Source organism: Echinops telfairi, unplaced genomic scaffold, assembly GCF_000313985.2.
Source record: "Echinops telfairi isolate 266 unplaced genomic scaffold, ASM31398v2 ScPeMD7_13;HRSCAF=56, whole genome shotgun sequence".
Taxonomy (NCBI): Eukaryota; Metazoa; Chordata; class Mammalia; order Afrosoricida; family Tenrecidae; genus Echinops; species Echinops telfairi.
Genome location: NW_022103910.1, coordinates 542372 through 562924, shown reverse-complemented (window position 1 = coordinate 562924; position 20553 = coordinate 542372).

Genomic DNA, 20553 nt, shown 5'->3' with positions numbered 1-20553 from the left:
AGATTGTTCATCCAGCCTATCTTATTTAGACAAACATGAGGAGATAATAACGTGCACAAAAACAAGACAGAGCAAAGCCAAGCAACAATATACAACAAAACAACAGCAACAACAAACCAATGACAAAAAAACAAAACACAACAAGACAAAAAAACTTGTAGTTAGTTCAAGGACTGTTTGTTGGCCTTTAGGAGTATTTTCCAGTCCAGTCTGTTGGGGCACCATGCCCTGGCCCCAAAGTCACCTTCAGCATTCCCTGGGGACCTCGCCGCTCCATTCCCTTGCTGTTCTATTGCACCCCCTTAATGTTTTGCCTCAGTGTGGCAGGATCAGGGTGCAATTTCCACACTGTGTCTCCAGTGTTGTCCCCTGTAGGGCTATAGGTCAGTGAGGGGCGTCATGTCTCATAGTGGGGCTGGCCATGTGGTCCTCTCTGTGGACTGGCTGCTCTAATCAGGAACATCGTCCTCAAGGACTGGTGGGCCAGGATGTGCTCCACTCTCTCCTCCTTCTCCTTCATCTGTTCCCATGTATGTCCATGTCCTGGAGCTGCAGATTCAATGCCATCCTTTGAAATAAATTCTTCTGGGAGGAGGGGCAGGTGTCCACGTAGTAGTTGGGATTGGGGCGGGCCCCTCAGACCTCTCCATTGGGGAACCTAATTTTCTATGGAGACTCTTCACCTAAAACATAGTAAGATGCTTGAAAGAGAAAGTGGTGGTCAGCTAGATTGTACTAAGAAGTCAAAAAATAGGAGCAGTGATGTTCTCTTCAATATAGGATGACTCTGACAAGCATATCAAATTTAGGAACATGATTTGGAGCCTAAAAAGTAATCTTAATAAAACCAAAACCAAATGAACAAACCCACTTCCATCAAATTGACTCTGACTCATAGTGACCCCATTGGACAATGTAGAACTGCTTGCCACTTTAGGTAAATCTTTAAGGGAGCAGGAAGCCTCAGCTTTCTCCCTCAGAGCAGGTGGTGGGTTCAAACTGCTGACCTTGCAGTTAGCAAGCCAATGTGTAACCCACTGTACTACCAGGATCCTTAGTTATCTTAATAGTTTTGCTATATCAGAATTTTTTTCTTTATGACTCTAAAGGAAGAGCTCCTGAGTTCAGGGGCACCTTTCTAAGCAGGTGCCTCTCATTGGAATAGCAGAAGGGCCCAGAGTTCTCCATATGTCCAACAGAGAATCCATTAAGAGCCTCCAGAGGTAGGGTCTCATGGAATATACTAGAAGAGCCTACTCAACAACTAAGGACCCAAAAGAGCCACAAACATGTTTTAAAACACAGTCACTCTACCCAATGTCCTTTTGGAGCACACAAAAATGATCGTTCTTCAGGGAGAAATAGGGAAGTAGTCTTAATCTCTAGTACTCTCATGGAGATAAATCCAAACCAAATCAGTACTGTATAGCTGATTCTAACTTATAGCAACACCATATGTGTGAAAGTAGAACTGTGTCTCACAGAGGTTGTTGTGTTGTGTTGTTGCTTCCCCCCCACCCCTGTTGCTGTGACCATTTGTTTTACTGCACACCACCAAGCTTGTCTTGTGGAGCACCTCTGGATGTGTTTGAACTGGCACTCTTTTGGTCATGCCCCTGCATTTAATATTTTGCCTCCAGGGACTCTGGCACACAGAGAGCCCCTATCCACAAGAACCTTAGAAAGGTTAGGGTTTTTTTCTTTCTGGATGATAGAGCCTTATGGCAGACCTGCATGTGTGAAGATGTTTTGGAACCAATGTGCCTGGGTCTGAAATCAGCTAATCATCCTGTGCTCATTATCTTGCTTCCTTACGTCTCCATTCCTGCCTTTGAAACATAAGGATGATTAAAGAACTCACCACAAAAGGTTACATGAAACTGAACTGAGATTACTTAGCACAGTGCAATAGCTCAAGGAAATGCTTTTCTCACCACTAGCAGTAATACAATACTATGACTACTATGCCACCACCCATCTGCTAGTCCTACTGTGGGATCAGGTAGTCCTGCCCACATGTTGCTGTGGGCTGGAAGTAAATGCCAGCAGTCACCCATGGTGGACAGGTTTTAGTGGGTTTTCCAGACTAAGGCAGACTAGGAAGATAAGTCTAGTGATTTACTTCTAAAAATTAGCCCATTAAAGTCTAATAGCTCATGGCAAAACATTGTCCAGTCCCCTAGTTTTGTATGTTGGGATCAATCACTAGGAGAAGACATCATTTTCATCTGTTGAAGTGGAGAGCCAGCCAGGTTGTGAGATGATTTAGCATCATAGCCAAAAGATGGCCTCAAACATGGTGGTGACCAAGAGGCTGACTCCTTCCGGACAGGGGGACATTTTATTCTGTTGGAGCGGATACCACGGCAGCTATCCATCAATGAATATTGTGAACATTGTGACTAGTAGTTCCAGAACTCTTTCTCTTTATAGTGTGATTTATGTGTATAGGGGTCTTTCTTAGCCTTCCCATCACCACCTCCACCTCCACCACCCCGGCCCTGCCCCCCACACTGTTCTTAGAGAGCAGGAAGTAAGTTTCCTTCCTCATATCCCACCCCGTATCTACAGTAGCATAGAGCACAGGACAGTAAGCAAAAAGTGCTTGGAGAGTGGGTTAATAAATCCCAGTGTATTTACCCAAATATGCTTCTTAAAGCAGACAAGCTTTCCTTGTGGGAATGGAGAAGGTCACCCAGGAGGGGTCAAGGGGAGGTGGTAAGTCTAAAGAGGAAAAGGCTTGGTGTTTGCCCTGTATTCTGGGATGAAAGGCCTGGAGATCTACTCAATAGAGGAAGTTCTACCAGAGGGTGAGCAAAACAGCAGAGCAGCCTGCCTGCACCGCGGGCGGGAAGAAGAGCTAAGAACAATGTGGAGCTGTGTTAGCTTGTTTGGGTTTTTTGCTTTGTTGTTCACTCCCAGGGGAACTCCCTCCACAGCTCCACGCATCACAGAGCGGTGGCAGCACAGGGCTTGTTTCTCCTCTGGGTGAAAGCTGAGGGGTGGGCTGCACGTTTCCAACACAGCATGCATGGGGAGCCAGGGGTGGCCTCCTGATCCCCAAATCATGGAGACCTGTGATGGTTTGGCGAACACCAAAAACAATCTATCCCCCTGCATAATACAACAAAAGCCAACAAATCACATGACATCTCAGGGCCAGCAGGAAACAAAATACAGACCACCCCCCAACCCCCAAAGAGGAAGTGAGGTACTCACCCTCGCCAAACAATGAAGGCAACACTTTGAAGAGGGGAAAGAAAATCAAGTACAAAGAAACAGCCTCAATCCCTTCCCAGACCACACAGACTTGAGTCTGAATGGGCTGCAGCCAGTAGTTTCCCCTCCTGTAACTCTTAGACCCCTTCCTTACCTGTCCCTTAGCCCAGGGGCAGTCATGCAGAGCCGAGCGGTGGCCAGGTTCTGGAAAGGACAAACGGAATCTTCCTTCCCTGGGTACAATACCTTACACAAATGGCATCGCTTGAATGTCACTGGAGAAAGAATAAAAGGAAAGGGGGGGGGTGTCTAGAGTGGCCAGTAAGAAAGATAGCCCCCAAAGACCTTGAATGCTATCCAATCATCAGTGCTGCTCCTGGGGCTGACTATGGAGTACAGATAGAACCCTCTTGTATTCTCCAAGAAACAAACGCAAGTGAAGTGCTATTACAGAGCCCTGGGGGTGCCATACATAGTTCATTGCTTGGGTGGTGGTTCCAACCTCTTGGTTGCTTTGCAGGAGAAAGCTGAAGTAGCCTACTTCCCGAAGGACAACCTCGGACCCCCTATGGCCCAGTTTGACTCCATCCAAGTAAGGTCGCTGGGAACTGGAATCCATGGGTCACAGTGGTTCGACCATGCCCTTAGGAGAATTCCATTGCTATCTTTCCTTTAACTGAGAAACTGAGGTACAAAGAAATGAAGGAAGTTGCCTGCAGGATTACAGGCTGAGTCAGCAGCCCCACCAGGAAGCCCAGGCTGCTGTTGCCCACTTCCTGGTTTCCTCTCCAACTGTTAGCTTGCGTTCCCTTCCTCTCTGGTCCCCCATCCGCGGGGTGGAAGAAGCAGCCGTGGAGGAGGGAAGACACGGAGTGGTAGGACATTGTGCAGTGGAGCCGGGTACCTGACGCAGGCACCCGGGCAGCAGAAACACTACTGGGACTTTCCATGGCTTGGCCAGCATTACTCAGCCTGGAAACCCCGAGAATCCTCACACTCGGACTTCCTGCTCCTTAGATTCCTGTCCTCCCGCTCGCTGGCTCATTCTAAAGCAAGGGGCGCACAAATTGCCAGCAGGCCTTTGTCCCCAGAACTCCAGTGGAGCGGTCCCCCTGTGTGTGACGTGCATTGTAAAACGCCGGCACGGCACGTGCTGCGGAAAAGAACCTCCCCTGCCTACAGACCACCCGAACGTTTGTTTGGTGATCTGGCCCTCCGAGGCAAAAAGGGTAACAAAGGAAAGAAAAGGTTGTGAGCGTGGAAGGCCTCCAAAGCCGGCGGAAGCTTTCCCCAACTGCAAGCAAACAATACGCAAAGTAAACCCCCAGAAGTCTAAGGGCTAGCCACTTTGTGATGTATTGCGAGCTGGATTCTGGAGCAAAGGGCAGCCACGATTATAATGCCAGAGGTTAGGTCATAGATGGTGTAACATTACATTCTGGCCACAGGGCTCTTATCAGCCATGTGCGCCTGTACTATTTTGAGACCCAGCTGAGCCTGCTACCTGGGACAGTGTAGTGTTAACAAATCAACACACAGCAACAAACGTTTTACTGTAGCAGCCTTGCAGAGCCCGATGCCTCTCAGAAGCTGAGCTTGGGAGGGGAAGGCCTGCTTTTTCTGGAACATGTAATTCAGAGCACAGCATACACTGCCACTGTAACCCAAATTAACCAACTACGGAACACACACACGTGCACATCCTGTCTTTATACGTAGCTTCCTTTGTGATTCCATCAGGACAAACAGTATTAGAAGGTGGAGCTCTGTGGGAAAGGCCAGACTAAGGTGGGCCCCACAATCCTGAGCCATGCAAAGGCACCACTATCCCGGTCTTCCTGGGCCCCGGACGTTGCTCTTTGGCATCGCCAGGCTACCAGCTCTCAGGGACCAATCTCACGCTATAGTTTGCAGCTATTTCCTCAAAGTATGCAACCTCTTCATCTGACTGAGTGGAGTTTGTGGCTTCAAGAGACAAAACTCTAGCATTCCTACAGCCCCACCCACCACCCCTTTAAATTAGGCCTTCAGAGAGAAATGTATCACCCCAAAGACCCGGTTAGCTACCAGACACATAAGCACATTTCCCTGCGGAATGGCCAGCCTGCTTCCACAGACCCCAAACCACTGTTTCTGGCCTTCCTGTGACACCAACCCTTTTTCCCAGCTCCCAAATATATGTGGCTACCTCTTATGTCTCTACCAAATGAATGGTGATAATTTATGCAGGGCCTGGGAGATCTTATACTATATCACACCCACCCACAGCCTGCTTTGGGATTTGGTTTTCCTCAAATGCATAGGACAGGGTTTATTTTGGGCACACGATCCTATTGGTTGTAAAGTATGGGCAATTGGAAAGGCAAAGTCCCCACCCATCTCAGAATGAGACATACACTTCGGAGAATGAGCAGTTAAAGTCTTCGACTGACCTGAAAACAGTTTGGGGAACTGCAAATGTATGCGGGGCTGAGGGAGAGTTCAACAAGAAGAGAATCAAGAGAGGTAGGGTGGAGCAAAACCAAGGAGAAGCCCTAAATTTGTGATCCGCTCTCTGTGTCAAATGCTGGGCTTTTGCGGCTTCTACATGTCATTTATTGTCTTAATAACAATTGTGTACAACATCCGCCTCATTAACTTCTATTCCAACCATCAATAAATAAAGAATCCTCTCCTGTTCTACAAGATAGTTAGGGGCATGGTTGCCTCTAAAACATTTCCCTCCTCCTTGAAGTTCACCCAAGTAAGTCTTTTCAAGTCACCCCCTTTATGGGAAACAAGGATTTCTCTCAAGTTGTCTCCCCCAAATATATGCCAGACTTAGCTGCTTGAGAATGACTATACACTTGGAGGTCATCAAGAATAGATCAGGGGTCATTCTCCCTAAGAGCTATCAGCCATCTAGACCAAGCAGACACCACTGTTTATCCCACAACAAGTAGGGCCCTCTCCCTTCTGATAAGGATAGTAGTTGTCTGTTTCCTTGTAGGAGACACCCGAGAGGTCAAACTCGCCCAAGGATGACCAAGATTAGACTGCCATCATGAATCTAGGGTCCGCCCATCTTGTCACGTGTATACCCCTAGACCTTCCCATTCCTATGGGCAATACCCCTAGCTCATCCCCTTCCTGTTAGACTTATGCCTATCATAGATCCCCTTCCTACAATGTGTATACCTATTGTACTGCCCCTTCCTGTGACATGTGGTTACCTGTAAGCATGTCCCCCTAAAGAGATATAATGCTTGGTTAGCAATAAAGAAGAGGCTCCCCGTTCTCAGTCCCCAAGGCTCTCTCCTGCTCTTGTGGCCGGGCTCCCCCCACAAGGACCACCAAGTGGGGCTGAGGTGAGCATGCTACCATGAATTGTGTCTGACTCCATTTATTCCAATCTCTCCTCTACCTTTCATGCTCTCTATAACTTTACTATAATCTTTACTTATTATCACTGTACAATTGCACCTACCGGACCTGTGATGATTTTGGGGGGACCCCTCTCCCTTCTCCCACACTCCTTTATTGAGGACTATCTCTAGAAGTGAAAGCTAGATAGACCAGGGTAATTGAGTTTAGTTACAACTAACCCGCTGCCCTCTGTGCATAGACTGTGTGGGTGAGCTTGACGATTGAGTCACTTACTAGCCTATTGTCCTGGTAGTGATGAAGGAAGAGTGACTAATGGCGAAGGATTTAAGAAAATAGCTGCCATGATTTTGGTTTATAGCAGTTTTTCTTTTTCCAGGGATAAGACTAGGCAGCATAGGGAGGGAGGGGGGAAAATGAGGAGCTGATATCAAGGGCTCAAGTAGGGGAAAAAATGCTTTGAAATGTGCTTGGCATAATGGATGAATGTATGGATTGTGATAAGAGATCTAAGAGCCCCCAATAAAAGTATTTCATTAAAAAAAAGAATAGGCAGCATGGATCTAAGAGCTGATGTCCTAGTCCTACACAGGTGCAAAGGCCCCTCTGAACAGGAATGAGTGGTGTTGGTTAAAGTCTTTAGAGTCATGGTCCTAGGTTCAAATCCCAATTCCATCATTTGCTGGCTATGTGACTTGAGGAAAGTTACTTAACCTCTTTACATTCCAAATTCCTCCAAATGGAGGAACAGTCTTATTTACCTCATAAGGTTGTTGTAAAGATTAGCATAACATGCCAGGCACAGAGTGACAAATAATGACTGTTGAATAAGTGAATGTTTCTTAAGAAAATCCGGCCATCTAATCCCACTGTGATAGTCTGGGTGCTTTAGAGAAACAAATCCACAGAAACTCATGTATAAGAGAGAGTTTTATATATAGGTTAAGTGCACATGAAGAAAACATCCCCTTCTTCCTCTTCCAGGGACGCTGTGTAGAGGCATTCAAAATGGTTCAGCATCTAACCTACTGGCACAGGCTGTCCTACAATACAGCCTCTAACAAAACTAGGCTGTGCCGAATCCCTGGTAACAGAATTGTTAACCTTTATACAAAGAAGGTTGGGAAAGCGCCAAAATCTGCATGTGGCATGTGTCCAGGCCGACTTCGAGGGGTTCATGATGTGAGACCCAAAGTTCTTATGAGGTTGTCCAAAACCAAAAAACACGTCCATGTGTGCTAAATGTGTCCAAGATAGGATCAAGCGTGCTTTCCTTATTGAGGAGTAGAAACTCATTGTGAAAGTGATGAAGGCACAAGCACAGTCAGAAAGCTAAGTACTTAAATACAAACAAAGCTTGTTTGACTAATAAAAAGAAGAAAGAAAACATCCCAACCCAGTGCTGCCCAAGCCCACAAGTCCAACATTAACCCATATGTCTGACACCAATCCACAAAGTCCTCCTCCATCTCAGAAAACACAGGCAATGAAGCAGGAGAAAAGCCGAGTCAGTGAATGTGTAAGCATCTCAGCGCTGGCAGGGGGTCTCCACATGGCTCCTCCAGCACCCAGGGCTGCATTGGAGTAGGTCCATATGCGGCTTCTCCTTGAGGATATCTTGCAGGAAGTGAGCCTTGCCAGCTGAAGCAGAGAACTGGCTAAGGCTGCTGTACCCTGGTCCAACCATCATAAAGCAAGAGACCCGAGAACTCAAAAGGCAAGGCTCACTGAGCTATTTATCCCTCCGCCCTTCAATTAACTCCACATGTGTTTATCGGCCAGGTTGGCACAATAAACTAACTAACTCACCCACCTCCAATTAGGACTTGGAAGCTCAACCCCATTTAGCAATGATACCATCTGCTTGCTTACTTGCCGTAACAACTCAAGACAAAAGTTCATTAAAATTTTCTTTTCTAAAGATACCTTGCTGAAAGGAATATGTACAAAGAGCAAGTAGAGAATTCTAGATGCAATCCACTCTGTAATGAGAGCATTCTGAGACATTCTGAATAACATTTGTATTTCTTACAAGTACCACACAAGTTTAAGTTTAAAACGCTTTAACATGGCTTTAAAATGCTATAACAGAGATTGATATCCTGGATATTTCCAGGATACTTCCAGTCTGATCATATGCCTTGATTAGTGAGGGTTTTTTTCCTTGGTTGGAGGATGTAGAGTGGGTATATTATAGAAAGATGTTGTAAATAAGGTATGCCTAGAACTTCTGGATCTGATAGCCAAATAACATATATCATTACAGTCAACCAAAGCATGATTATATGTTATGTAGAATAAGGCTGTGTATCTAGAAAGAGTTGCCCAAACTGATGATGAAGAGCCTCACCTCAAGTGTTGATTTGCCTTTCCTTGGCCCCGCCATACAAAACAGAACTCTCAGTATTCATCTAGTTAACACAAGAGAACAGGTGCTCATATAAATTGAGAAAGGCTTTGATCTAACTTGGTAGCTTATTAATTAATGACAAACACCTCTTTGGAAAGAGTATATTTATATGCCAGTCATGTTATTGAGCTGTTTACAGAAAGTGTCTGATACTCTGAGCCTTTGCCATCCCTGAAGGGGTCTACCAATGGGAGCACAGACATAAGAGAAAGAATGGGTTGTTAAATATGAAGAGGTACTTAAAGCATCCTTAAAGTGTTTTATGTGATTGAAGAAAGATGAGATACCAGCAGAATGTGTGAGAGATCCCAGTCTGAAGTGGAGCCAGCAGCAGAGTCAACAAAGGCTATAGCATCTAGCTAATGAAACAGGGCAGAGGAGACACACTGAGATCATGAGACAGAGCAGCAAGTTCCCTCAGCTCACAGAACAAGGTAGAGGCCCGAGAAGCATGCAGCTGAGAGACTGAGGACCAAGAAGAGACATGCCTGCCAGCATAGCTAAGAAGAAACAAAAGATCTGTATCCTTAACATTTTATAATCTATTAGTTTCCTTAATAAAACCCATGTTGGGGCGGGGGTGGGAGTGGGGAGAAAATATACTAAAATTGATTGTGGTGATTACATAACTCTTCTCAATATGACTGAACTATTGAATTGTGTGATCTGTGAATTATATGCCAATAACACTATTTAAATTGAAAAATAAAGATGAGACAAAAATATGTTATTGTTGTTGCTCACTGCCAGCAAGTAAGCTCGGTAACTCCTAGGGAGCTAATGCGAAATGGGACAAATGCTAGCCTGGTTCCACAGCAACCCCATGAAGAGCTACAGATCAGACTGCCATCGTGATCCCTAGAATTTTCACTGGATGACTTTTGGAAGTAAATTCTCAGGCCTTACTTTCTAGTTCAGCTTATTCTACAAACTTTAATGAAACCTATTCACCATCACACAAGTCTCTACTGACAGACAAGTGAAGGTTGTCCATGAAGCACATTGGCTGAGATTTCAACCAAAGTCTCTTGTGTGAAAAGGAAGAATTCAGCCACTGAAACACCACTGCCCCATGAAATAGGAATGGTTGTGTTGTTAGTGCTATCCAGTCAGCTCCAACTCATAGAGACCCTATGTAACAACAAGACCAACCTCTACTCAGGCCTGCTACATCCTCTGTTGTTTTATTTGGGCCTGTTGTTGCAGGCACTGTGTCAAACCATCTCATTGAGGGTCTTCTTCTTTTCGCTGACCCTCTACTGAAGGGCCCTATTGCAGGGGCATACAGAGACTACCAACTATAATGGAGGAGGCGCACACAGCGGAAGGAAAAATAGATTACGGGGTCATGTTGAAATTATACAACTATGTACATCAAAAGACTTCATCAGGAGAATGAAATGACAGCCCACAGATTGGAGGGAAAATTTTAAGAACAACACATCAGACAAAGGGCTAATTACCAAAATATACAAAATTCTACAACAGCTTGATAAGAAAATAACAAGAGATCCAATTAAGAAATGGGGAAAAGACATGAACAGACAGTTCACCAAAAATGAAGTACAAATGACTAACAAACATGGAAAACTGCTCATGATCACTAGCCAGCAGAGAGATCCAAATTAAAATGACAATGGAATACCACTTTACACCCACGATACTAGCCACCACCACCACCCCAAAAAAAAACAAACAGAAAACATCAAATTCTGGAGAGGATGTGGAGAGATTGGAACACATATACACTGTTGGTGAATGTGTAAATACATAAAACCACTGTAGAAAATTATATGGTGATACTTAAAGCAACTGGAAATTGAAATCCCTTGTGTCCAGCAATACCACTATTAGGCATATACCCTAAAGAAATGAGACACAACACGAATGGATGTAGGCGCTCCAATATTCATAGCAACACAATTTATAATAGAAAGAAACTGGAAGTATCCCAAATACCCAACAATGGAAGAATGGATAAAAAATACTATGGTACATACACACAATGGAAAAATATCCATCCCTAAAAAATAGTGATGTTAGTCCATCACCAAAGGACAAATAGTGTATGAGTCCACTACTATAAGGACAAACACCAATTAAACAAACCTTAGGAACCAATTTCTGAACAAAAGGGAGATGGCTACCCACTGGCCATGAACCATACATACATCAACTCCCATAGGTACCCTCACAAGAGCCACCTTGAAAGAGGAGACCTCAGATTGTCTGGAGTTGAGAGGGGGAAATGGGAAAAAAACATCCACTTGAGGCTATACAACATTGAGACAAGGCTGGGAATGGAGAACCTGGGGGACAATCGACCAGATTTTATGCTCCTGGGTAGACACTATGATTATGTTTCTACCCAACCCTTGGTGAACCACGCCATGGACTAAGCACGATGGTGACCTTGGACCCTGACCTTGAAGGCAGTATGGCATAACCCAGGGGCTCCACCAGAAGGACTTAACTTAGAGGCCCAGCTGAATTGAGCCCTGCCTCAAAGCTGCCTGTACCCTTGGACTGAGGACTGGGCTACTTGGATGGGAGAGGAAGCAGAGTGGCTGCCCCGGGGGCTGTGGAAGTGGTGGTCATTGAACCTTAGGGGGAAGCCCTCACTTGGTGGGTGTTCAATGGAAAAGGATCTAGACTCGCCATACATTTAGTGCCTCAATGGACTATCATTGATACGACAGGTTTTGACCTATTGGGCAGGTATCTGCACATGTAAGAATTGATCCAGGAAGTTTTCCTCTGGCAGCAATCCCCATGCTCAGGGTAAACAGAGTTCAGTCGATTGGGAGATCAAACTGTGCAAGGTAACAACTCATGGGGTGTGGCTCACAGTGGATCTGTACTTGCATAGACAGTGTCTACAGTGCTGTGTCATTAGAAAAATTGTTGCTGTTTCAGTGCAATTGCCTTTTACCCCAGGGGGATGATTGACAATGCTTTACTTTTTTGTTTCTATGGGTTTGTGTTTTCCTGCCTTTTGTTTCTTTTTGTTTTGTCTTGTTTTATTTGCTGGTTGATTTGTTGCTGTTGCTGGTGTAGTTGGTCTTACAGGATTTGATTTTGTCATAATACAACTACCAAAGTAAACCTGAGTTGTGCAAATCCCATGGACAAGTAGATGGATTCTGGGCTCCCACTTAACTGTAGCCCTAATTCAATAACAATTGGTTCTGATAACATGGCTCTGCTCTATACTCACCCTCATGAAATGATCACTGAAAATAAGGATGCTACACCAAAGTGTGGTGAAGAAAGCAGATGGTGTCCGGCTATCAACTGGAATAGTGTCTGGGGTCTTAAAGCTTTGTATTCAAACAAGCAGCCATCTAAGCGAGGTGTCAGCTAAGTCCACATGGAAGAAGCATACTAGTCTTTGTGATCCAAAGATGACAATGACAAAATTCATTTATGAAAAGGGGAAGGTATTAGAGCTTAATTGTGAACACCCAATTTGTAGCAGGCTATGGAGGACAGTGAGAATCCAAAACCCACCTGCAGAGTATCTAGTCAGATTAAGGCCCACTAGCTACAGGCAAGGGTCTCAAATAGCTTTACTATGAGATAGAGATCATTGTAAACTTGACTATGCTGGATAGAACTTGATACTTGATCAGTTGACCTCCCTCTTGAGGTCAACCTGAATTTGTTCTAGGTGCAAGTATTTCTTGCTTGTTCCAAGACAAAAATTTCTTCCCTGGCTTTTTAAATATTGGTGGTGGTCATTTCTTTCTTACTCATTATTTGTAGTTTTATCTTTGTACTATTATTATTTTGTCCTTCCACTTTATTGGGGTTTTGTTTTTTATGGTTTCTATAGGGTTACCCAGTTTATGAAAGACAGAATGCATACATGCATAGAGGTAATAACTGATTTGAAAGGGTTTATAGGGGATATAGGGGTGGAGCGTGGGAGTTGGGGAAGGTGAGGAGATTTGGGGAGCTAATAATGAATGCAGGAGGGGGAGGGAGCACTAGAACTGATTGTGATTATACAACTCATTTTAAAAGCTATTTAACCAACGGAGTATATGATATGTGAATATTTTATCAAGACAACCACCCAAAAAAGAAACCAAACTTGACCAATGGTTACCATAGGTGAAGGGAAAAGAGTTGTTGTGGAGGGGGCATTGAGTTTATGTCAATGGTGGTAGAATAATTTGGAAAAGGATATCAACAGTGGCTGAACAATACTAAAAGTATACTCAATGACACTGAGTTATACAACAGAACTTGTGGAATTGGAAAATGTTCTGTTGTGTGCATTTTTGCTACAATTAGAAAAAAATAACTACTGTACATGAACAACAATGACTACAAGGAAGAAGAATATGTTCTAGAATTGAATATGATGACAATTGTACAACTCTTCTTGATATGATTGAATTATTGAATTGTATGACATGTGGATAAAGTACTAATAAGACTGTTAAAATGTACATTCCATGAAATATCTGAGCATATGAAATTAGTTGCATCTTGAAATTAACTTCATTTCTTTCTCTTTTTTAATAAATCATTTTATTGGGGGCTCTTACAGCTCTTATAACAATCTATCCATCAATTGTATCTAGTACATTTGTACATATGTTGCCATCATCATAATTTCCAAAACATTTTCTTTTGACTTGAGCCCTTGCTGTCAGCTTCTCTTTTTCCCCTCCCTCCAACTTCATTTCTATGTGCTTAGAAATCCTACCACTTTCTGGTTTTCCAGTTCTCCACAATGCAAGAAGTGTTGCCAATCAAAATGTATTGAATGATAGTGATCTTGGGTAAAAACTCACTGGTGTCTGTCCTGTAATTAACCACATTCATTGTGTTATTTGAGTGACATTTTGATAGTTTCTAGATGCAGGTATACCTTATACAAATAGAAAGAGGGAGAAACCCCAAAGTTACTCAAAATAGAATCAGAACTGTAGCTTCCGCATGTGTTTTAAATATATTACCCATACAATTAGGGATATAGTATTATAAACTGGCTCTATAAATCTTATAATAAAAACAGTAACACACCAATTCTTCTTAACCACAAAGAGGCCCTAATAATACTATAGATTCCATGATAATGTGGCTTTGAGACTGACTTAATACTCCATAGGAGGAACTTTAGATGGCTGAAGAAATAGAAGAATTCCCTTTCTGCATGCCGAAAATAAAAAGGAAAAGGGGCCTTTTGTAAGGCAGAAGCAGCTCAGCATGGGCCTGGCTTTCGATATTCTTGACAAACCCATGGGCTTCTACTACCATCTATAAGTGCTAAGGAAGTTTAATTTTCAAATAGGGCTTCACTGTTCTGCAGATAATACCATTGAAATCTTGTGCCTTCAATGCCAGACCTTAACTAATGAGAAGAGTGGGGAAAGTCCTGTGGAAATGGGCACGTAGCATGTAAATTATCACATGCTTCACTTTCTACTCCCATAAAGAGTTATAGTCTTAGAACCCCACAAGGGCAGCTCTACACTATCCTACAGGGTTGCGATGAGTCTGAATCAACTTGATGGCAGGGAGTTTGAGGGTTTTTTTGGGGGGGAAGGGCATTCTGAGTTATGGTTGTTACTTGCCAAGTCTGCCTGACTCAAGGTGACCTCATGTATGAATCACACAACAGAATGAAACGTCGCTTGGTCCTGCGTCAACCTCATGTTGTTGGGATGTGTGTGTCCATTGTTGTGCCTATTGTGTCTCACTGAGGGGCCCTCATTTTTGCTGACCCTCTATTTGCCAAACATGTTATCCTTTGCTATTTAGTGACTGGTATTTCCAGGTGGCATGTCTAAAGTAACAGTGCCATGGTATTACCATCCTCCAAAGTTATATTTCTTCTAAAATTGATTTGTGTCCAACTTTAGCATTTCAATCACCAGGAGCTATCAATGTGTCTTTTTTGTTGTTGTTATTTTTATCAATGTGTCTTGATTGTATGTTTGATCAATTTCTGACTGAAGTCACTGGTAGAATTCTTCAGTTTCTTTATCCCTAGTTTTTGTATTGTATTGACTGGATTTCCTTAAAGGAGAATGAATATAATCCAATCACAAATAGTATTATATTTCATGATGGTTGTAGCAAGATCCGCTTTGACAATGAATGCCACACCATTCCTCTTGATTATGTTATTCTCAGCATAGTGAATCATATGGTTTTCTGATTCAAGGTGGCCAATACCAATTCATTTCAGTGCACTGGTGTTTAGGATATTGATCTTCATGCGTTCCATTTCATTTTTGACCACTTCCAATTTTGCTAAATTCACACTTCGCACATTCCAAGTTCTAATCATTAGAAGATTTTTTTTCATTAGAAGATATTTGCAGCTATTTCTCTTCGCCTTGCATTGTGCTCCTTCAGCAAATGAAGACCCCCCAGCTCTACTCCCACAGGCACTACTGGACTCGTGTCTTCATGGCTGACTCCCACCCAATAAATCAGCTCTTCTTCAGTCACACTTCGAGTGTCCTCAAACCTGCGGGGCCCATCTGCTGACAGTATCTCTGACAATGTTCTGCTTCCTTTGTTTAGGCTTGAAGTATTTGAAAATGCTTTAAAACTCTGCATAAGGCTTTCAGCAGCTTGTTCCTCTGAAGTGGGGAGCTGAGTCCTTCCTTGTTTGTTCTTAGTCTGGAAGCTCCTTTGAAACCTGTCCACTTTGGATGACCCTGCTGGTATTGCAAATACTAGTGACATAGCTTCCAGCATCACCCAAGCCACCATAGTACAACAAACTGACAGACAAGGAACAGCAGTCGGAAAACATGTACTTGGTGATAGAAATGAAGCTGGAGATCACATGATATAATTTTGCAAAACCAATGCTTTGTTCATAGCAAATATCTTCTCTCAACAACACAAAAGGACTATACACATGGACTTCCCCAGATGAAATACACAGAAATCAAATTAACTACATCTGTGGAAGGACACAATGGGGAATCTAAATATTAGCAGCAAAAAGCAGACCAGGGACTGGCTGTAGAACAGACCATCAATTGCTTCATATGTAAGTTTAGGATAAAGCTTAAGAAAATGAAAACAAATCCACAAGAGTCAAAACATGACCTTGAGTCAACCCACCTGAATTTTTCCAACATCTCAGGAACAGATTCAATGCATTGAACACTAATGACAGAAAACCTGATGAGCTGTGGGATGACATCAAGACCATCATTTAGGATGAAAGCAAAATGTCGTTAAAGAGAAAGAACAGATCAAAGTGGATGTCAGAAAAGACTCTGAAACTTGTACTAAATTATAGAGTAGCTAAAGCAAATAGAAGAAAGGATATAGTCAAGGAACTGAATAGAAATTTTCAAAGGGAAGCTCCAGAAGACAAAGTAGAATATTATACCAAAATGTGGAAGGACCTAAAATTAGAAAAGCAAAAGGAAGAATACACTCCATCTGTCTGAAACTGAAAGAGCTCAAGAAAGAATTCAAGCCTGCAGTTGCAATTTTGAAAAATTCTATAGGCAAAATGTTGATTGAAGCAGGAAATATCAAGAGAAGCTGGAAAGAACATGGTCACTGTACCAAAAACATCAATAGTCCATCGTTTCAGGAGGTAGCACATGAGCAATCTGAAGGGAAAAGTTCAAACTGCACTGACAGCATTAGCCAAAACCACAGTTCCAGAAATTGATGGAATACCCATTGAAATAGTTCAGAAAGCTGAAGAAGCTCTGGAAGGACTCGCTCATCTATGCCAGGAAATTTGGAAGACGGTTACCTGGCCAACTGACTGGAAGAGCTCCAGATCTGTGCCCATTCCAAAGAAAGGTGACCCAACAGAATGCTCAAAACTATATATCACTGATATCGCACACACGTAAAATTTGGCTTAGCATCATCCAACAATGGTGGCAACAGTACATTGACAGGGAACTGCCAAAGGTTCAGGCCAGATTCAGAAGGGGATGTGAAACAGAGGATATCATTGCTGATGTCCGATGGATCTTGGCTCAAATCAGAGAAAACTAGAAAGATGTTTACTTGTGTTTCATTGACTTTGCAAAGGCATTCAACTGTGTGGACCATAATAAACTATGGATAAGCTTGAGAACAATGGGAATTCCAGAACACTCCATTGTGTTCATTAGGAACTTGTACATGGATCAAGAGGCAGTTGTGTGAATGGAACAAGGGACTATGGCATGGTTATTTGTTCAATCTATATGCCGAGGAAATCATCAGAGAAACTGGATTATATGAAGAAGAGAGTGTGTGGCATCAGGATTGGAGGAAGGCTTATTAACAACCTGCAATACGCAGATAACACAACCTTGCTTCCTGAAAATGAGGAATTGAAGCACTTGCTGATGAAGATCAAGAATTGTAGCCTTCAGTATGGATTAAACTCAATGTAAGGAAGGCCAAAATCCTCAACTGAACCAATAGGTAACATCATGATAAATGGAGAAAAGGTTGAAGTTGTCAAGGATTTTGTCTTCCTTGATCCATAATCAATGCTCCTGGAAGAGATCAAAAGACACATTGCATTAGGTAAATCTGCTGCACAAGACCTCTTCTGAGTGTTAAAAACAAGGATGTTCCTTTGAGGACTAAGGTGTATCTGACTTAAGCCTCGGTCTTCTCCATTGCATCACAGGCATGTGAAAGTTGGACATTGGATTGAATACGGAAGACCAGTAGCAGAATTGATGCATTTGAATTGTGGTGCTGGAGAAGAATATTGAAAGTACCACAGCCTGCTAAAATGACACACTGATCTGTGTTGGAAGAAGTACGACCAGAGTGCTCCTTAGAGGCGACGATGACAAGACTTAGTTTTGCATACTTTGGACCTGTTGTCAGGAGAGAGCAATCCCTGGAGAAGGACATGATGTTTGGCAAGGGGGAGAGGTGGTGAAAAAGAGGAAGGCCCTCCTAGAGATAGATTGAGACAGCGGCTGCATGCATGGGCTCAGGCATGGGACCAACTGGGAGGATAGCGCAGGACAAAAAAGTTTTGTTCTGTTGGGCCTAGGGTCACTATGGGTCAGAGCCAACTCGATGCCACCTAACAACAACAAGATTGGTTTGTCTGTGCTTCCGGCAGTTTCTAATACATTCAATATACTTCATCAAGACCACACTTCCAATGCATCCTTTCCTCTTCCATCTGCTTTTCTCCTTGTTCAGCATTCATATGCAGATGAGATAACTGTAAGGTGCCCAGACATCCCGCTTTTGGCGGGACAGTCCTGATCTTTAACAATTTTTCCCCACGTCCCGTGGTGTTTTTAAAAAGTCCCAATTTTTGGAAAGAATGCACGACAAGCTAGGGTATACGGTTTTTGGCTTCCATGTGGCTATTTTGCCAGGATATGAGTTTTATCAATGGTGTCCCGCTTTACCAATGTTAAAATCTGGTCACCTTAGGTAACTGGAAAATTATCATGACTTGAGTCAGGTGTGCCATGTCATCAATGTGGCATCTTTGGCTTTTAAAACATGACTGTGGTGGTGGTGACATGAGTTGCTTAGCATAGCTCTTCTAGCATAGACATTGAAACTCCCACCAAATGCTGGGTAAGACTATGCAAATGTGAGGTACTTGTGGCCCACCATGGGGATTGGGTAGCTTGTTAGAAATGTAAATAAGGTACATGGCACACTTGTGAGTGTGGAACCGTGCAAATAAGATATGCAAAACCCTAGTATGGGGATTGGTCAGTTTTGCCATCCTGTTAAGCTTAAAATGTGCCATCTCAGGGATATGAAGGGGGGTCTTATTATCAGAAAATAAGAGCCAGGAGTAGAAGATGGCCTTTAAACTGGAGACCCCTGTACCTCCTAGGGCCAGGAGGCAGAGTTGTGATACCAGAGATGATGAGAGACAGTGAGGAGCCAAGGCCAAGAAATCACAGCAGCAGAAGCAACGGATCTATGAGACCAACAAGGGAAAGAGCAGTGGCCTTCTGGGCCCACGGAGCAAGCAAGCTGAGTGCTTTTAGACAGGAGGCTTGTTGGCAGAGTTGGGTCCTGTGGGGCACTTGTCTGGGGAGTTAGATTTGCCAACCCGTGGACACAGGAGGTTGTCTCTGAACACCTTATCAGCTGTGCTAAGAGAACAGCACTGATTTCAACATGGTGACAGGATTTTCTTTCTGTGTTCAAGTGTAAGCAGCAGTAATAAACTTTTATAGGAAAAATATTAATTATAGAAATGTGCAAAGATAGACAAAACGTGCAGGTAATCATATAATGAGCTTCCATGTGCCTACCAGTCTCTTTTAGTTAAGTATCCAATCATATTTCATTTGGAGTCTTGTATTCCTTGCCCACCCCCAGGGAAAAAAGAGAAAAGCTTGACTATTTTAAGTAAATAACAGACATCATATTATCCTATGCCCAATTGTTCTGTTGCATATGTTTAGGACATGAGGTTATTGTCTTAAAAATATATAAATCCCAATACCACATACTTCTGCATTTCTTAATATTCTCTATCATTTCCTTTATATTCTCTAATACGTACACTCCAAACTCACTTCCCCTCCTCACTGATCCTCCTCATAGTGAGCCTATTAGGACAGGTCAGAACTGCTCCTGTGGGTTTCTGAGACTATTTCTATACAGGCGTAGAAAACCTGTTTTTCTCACATAGAGTAGCTGGTGGTTTCAAAGGGTCAGCAGTCCAACTGGTAACCAGGAAGCCACGAGGACACCTTCCAAATATGTAGGGGTGCCATGTCATCAATGTTCAAATTTCCCCAAATGCCCCACATTGACTTTTTATCAACTATGGCTTTAACTTTAAAGGGCACTAGCTATTTTTGAGGAACTCACATAGCTGAAATCCCCATGCAGTTTCCTCTTAGAATGATTTCTTTAAATAAGTGCTTACTCCTGGGCTTAAAAAAAAAAAAAGGCTGGGCATTTTATCACTACTTAGCCATCCTCTGGCTTTTATTGAGATGGGACTACACAGTGTTAAGACAGAGGGAACCAACTTCATGAAGGCTGTTTTCACTGTCTCTCACGTTAGGTGACCACTTTATAGCACAAAGAGATGAAAGTCAAGACACCTGAGTCTAATCTTAATTCCTTCATGATATCACTTTAAAACCTTGAGTAAATTCATTTTCGTCTCTGCCTATAAAATGAGTCCATTAGCCTAGGTAATCTCTTACCTTTCTTCCTGGCTCTTAAAACCCGGCATATTTTATTTGATTTTTAATTAATTTCAAGTACTAATGCTTGCATGATGTGATTTGAAAAGACAAGAATATTAGCTCTAGGAAGAGAGGACAACATTTGAAGTTACAGGGCTACTCAAATCCTGACTCTAGTTGCCTCAGGTAAGTTATTAACCTTTCTAAGCCTCAATGACATTTTGTATTGCAATTATTTGTTTTACATATCCCTCTCCCCTGCCAGACTTGCACCTATAGAGAACAAGTTTTTTCTCTTTCTTTTTTTTAAAATCATTTTATTAGGGGTTCATACAATTCTTATCACAATCCATACACACATCAATTGTGTAAAGCGCATTTGTACATTCATTGCCTTCATCATTCTCAAAACATTTCCTCTCC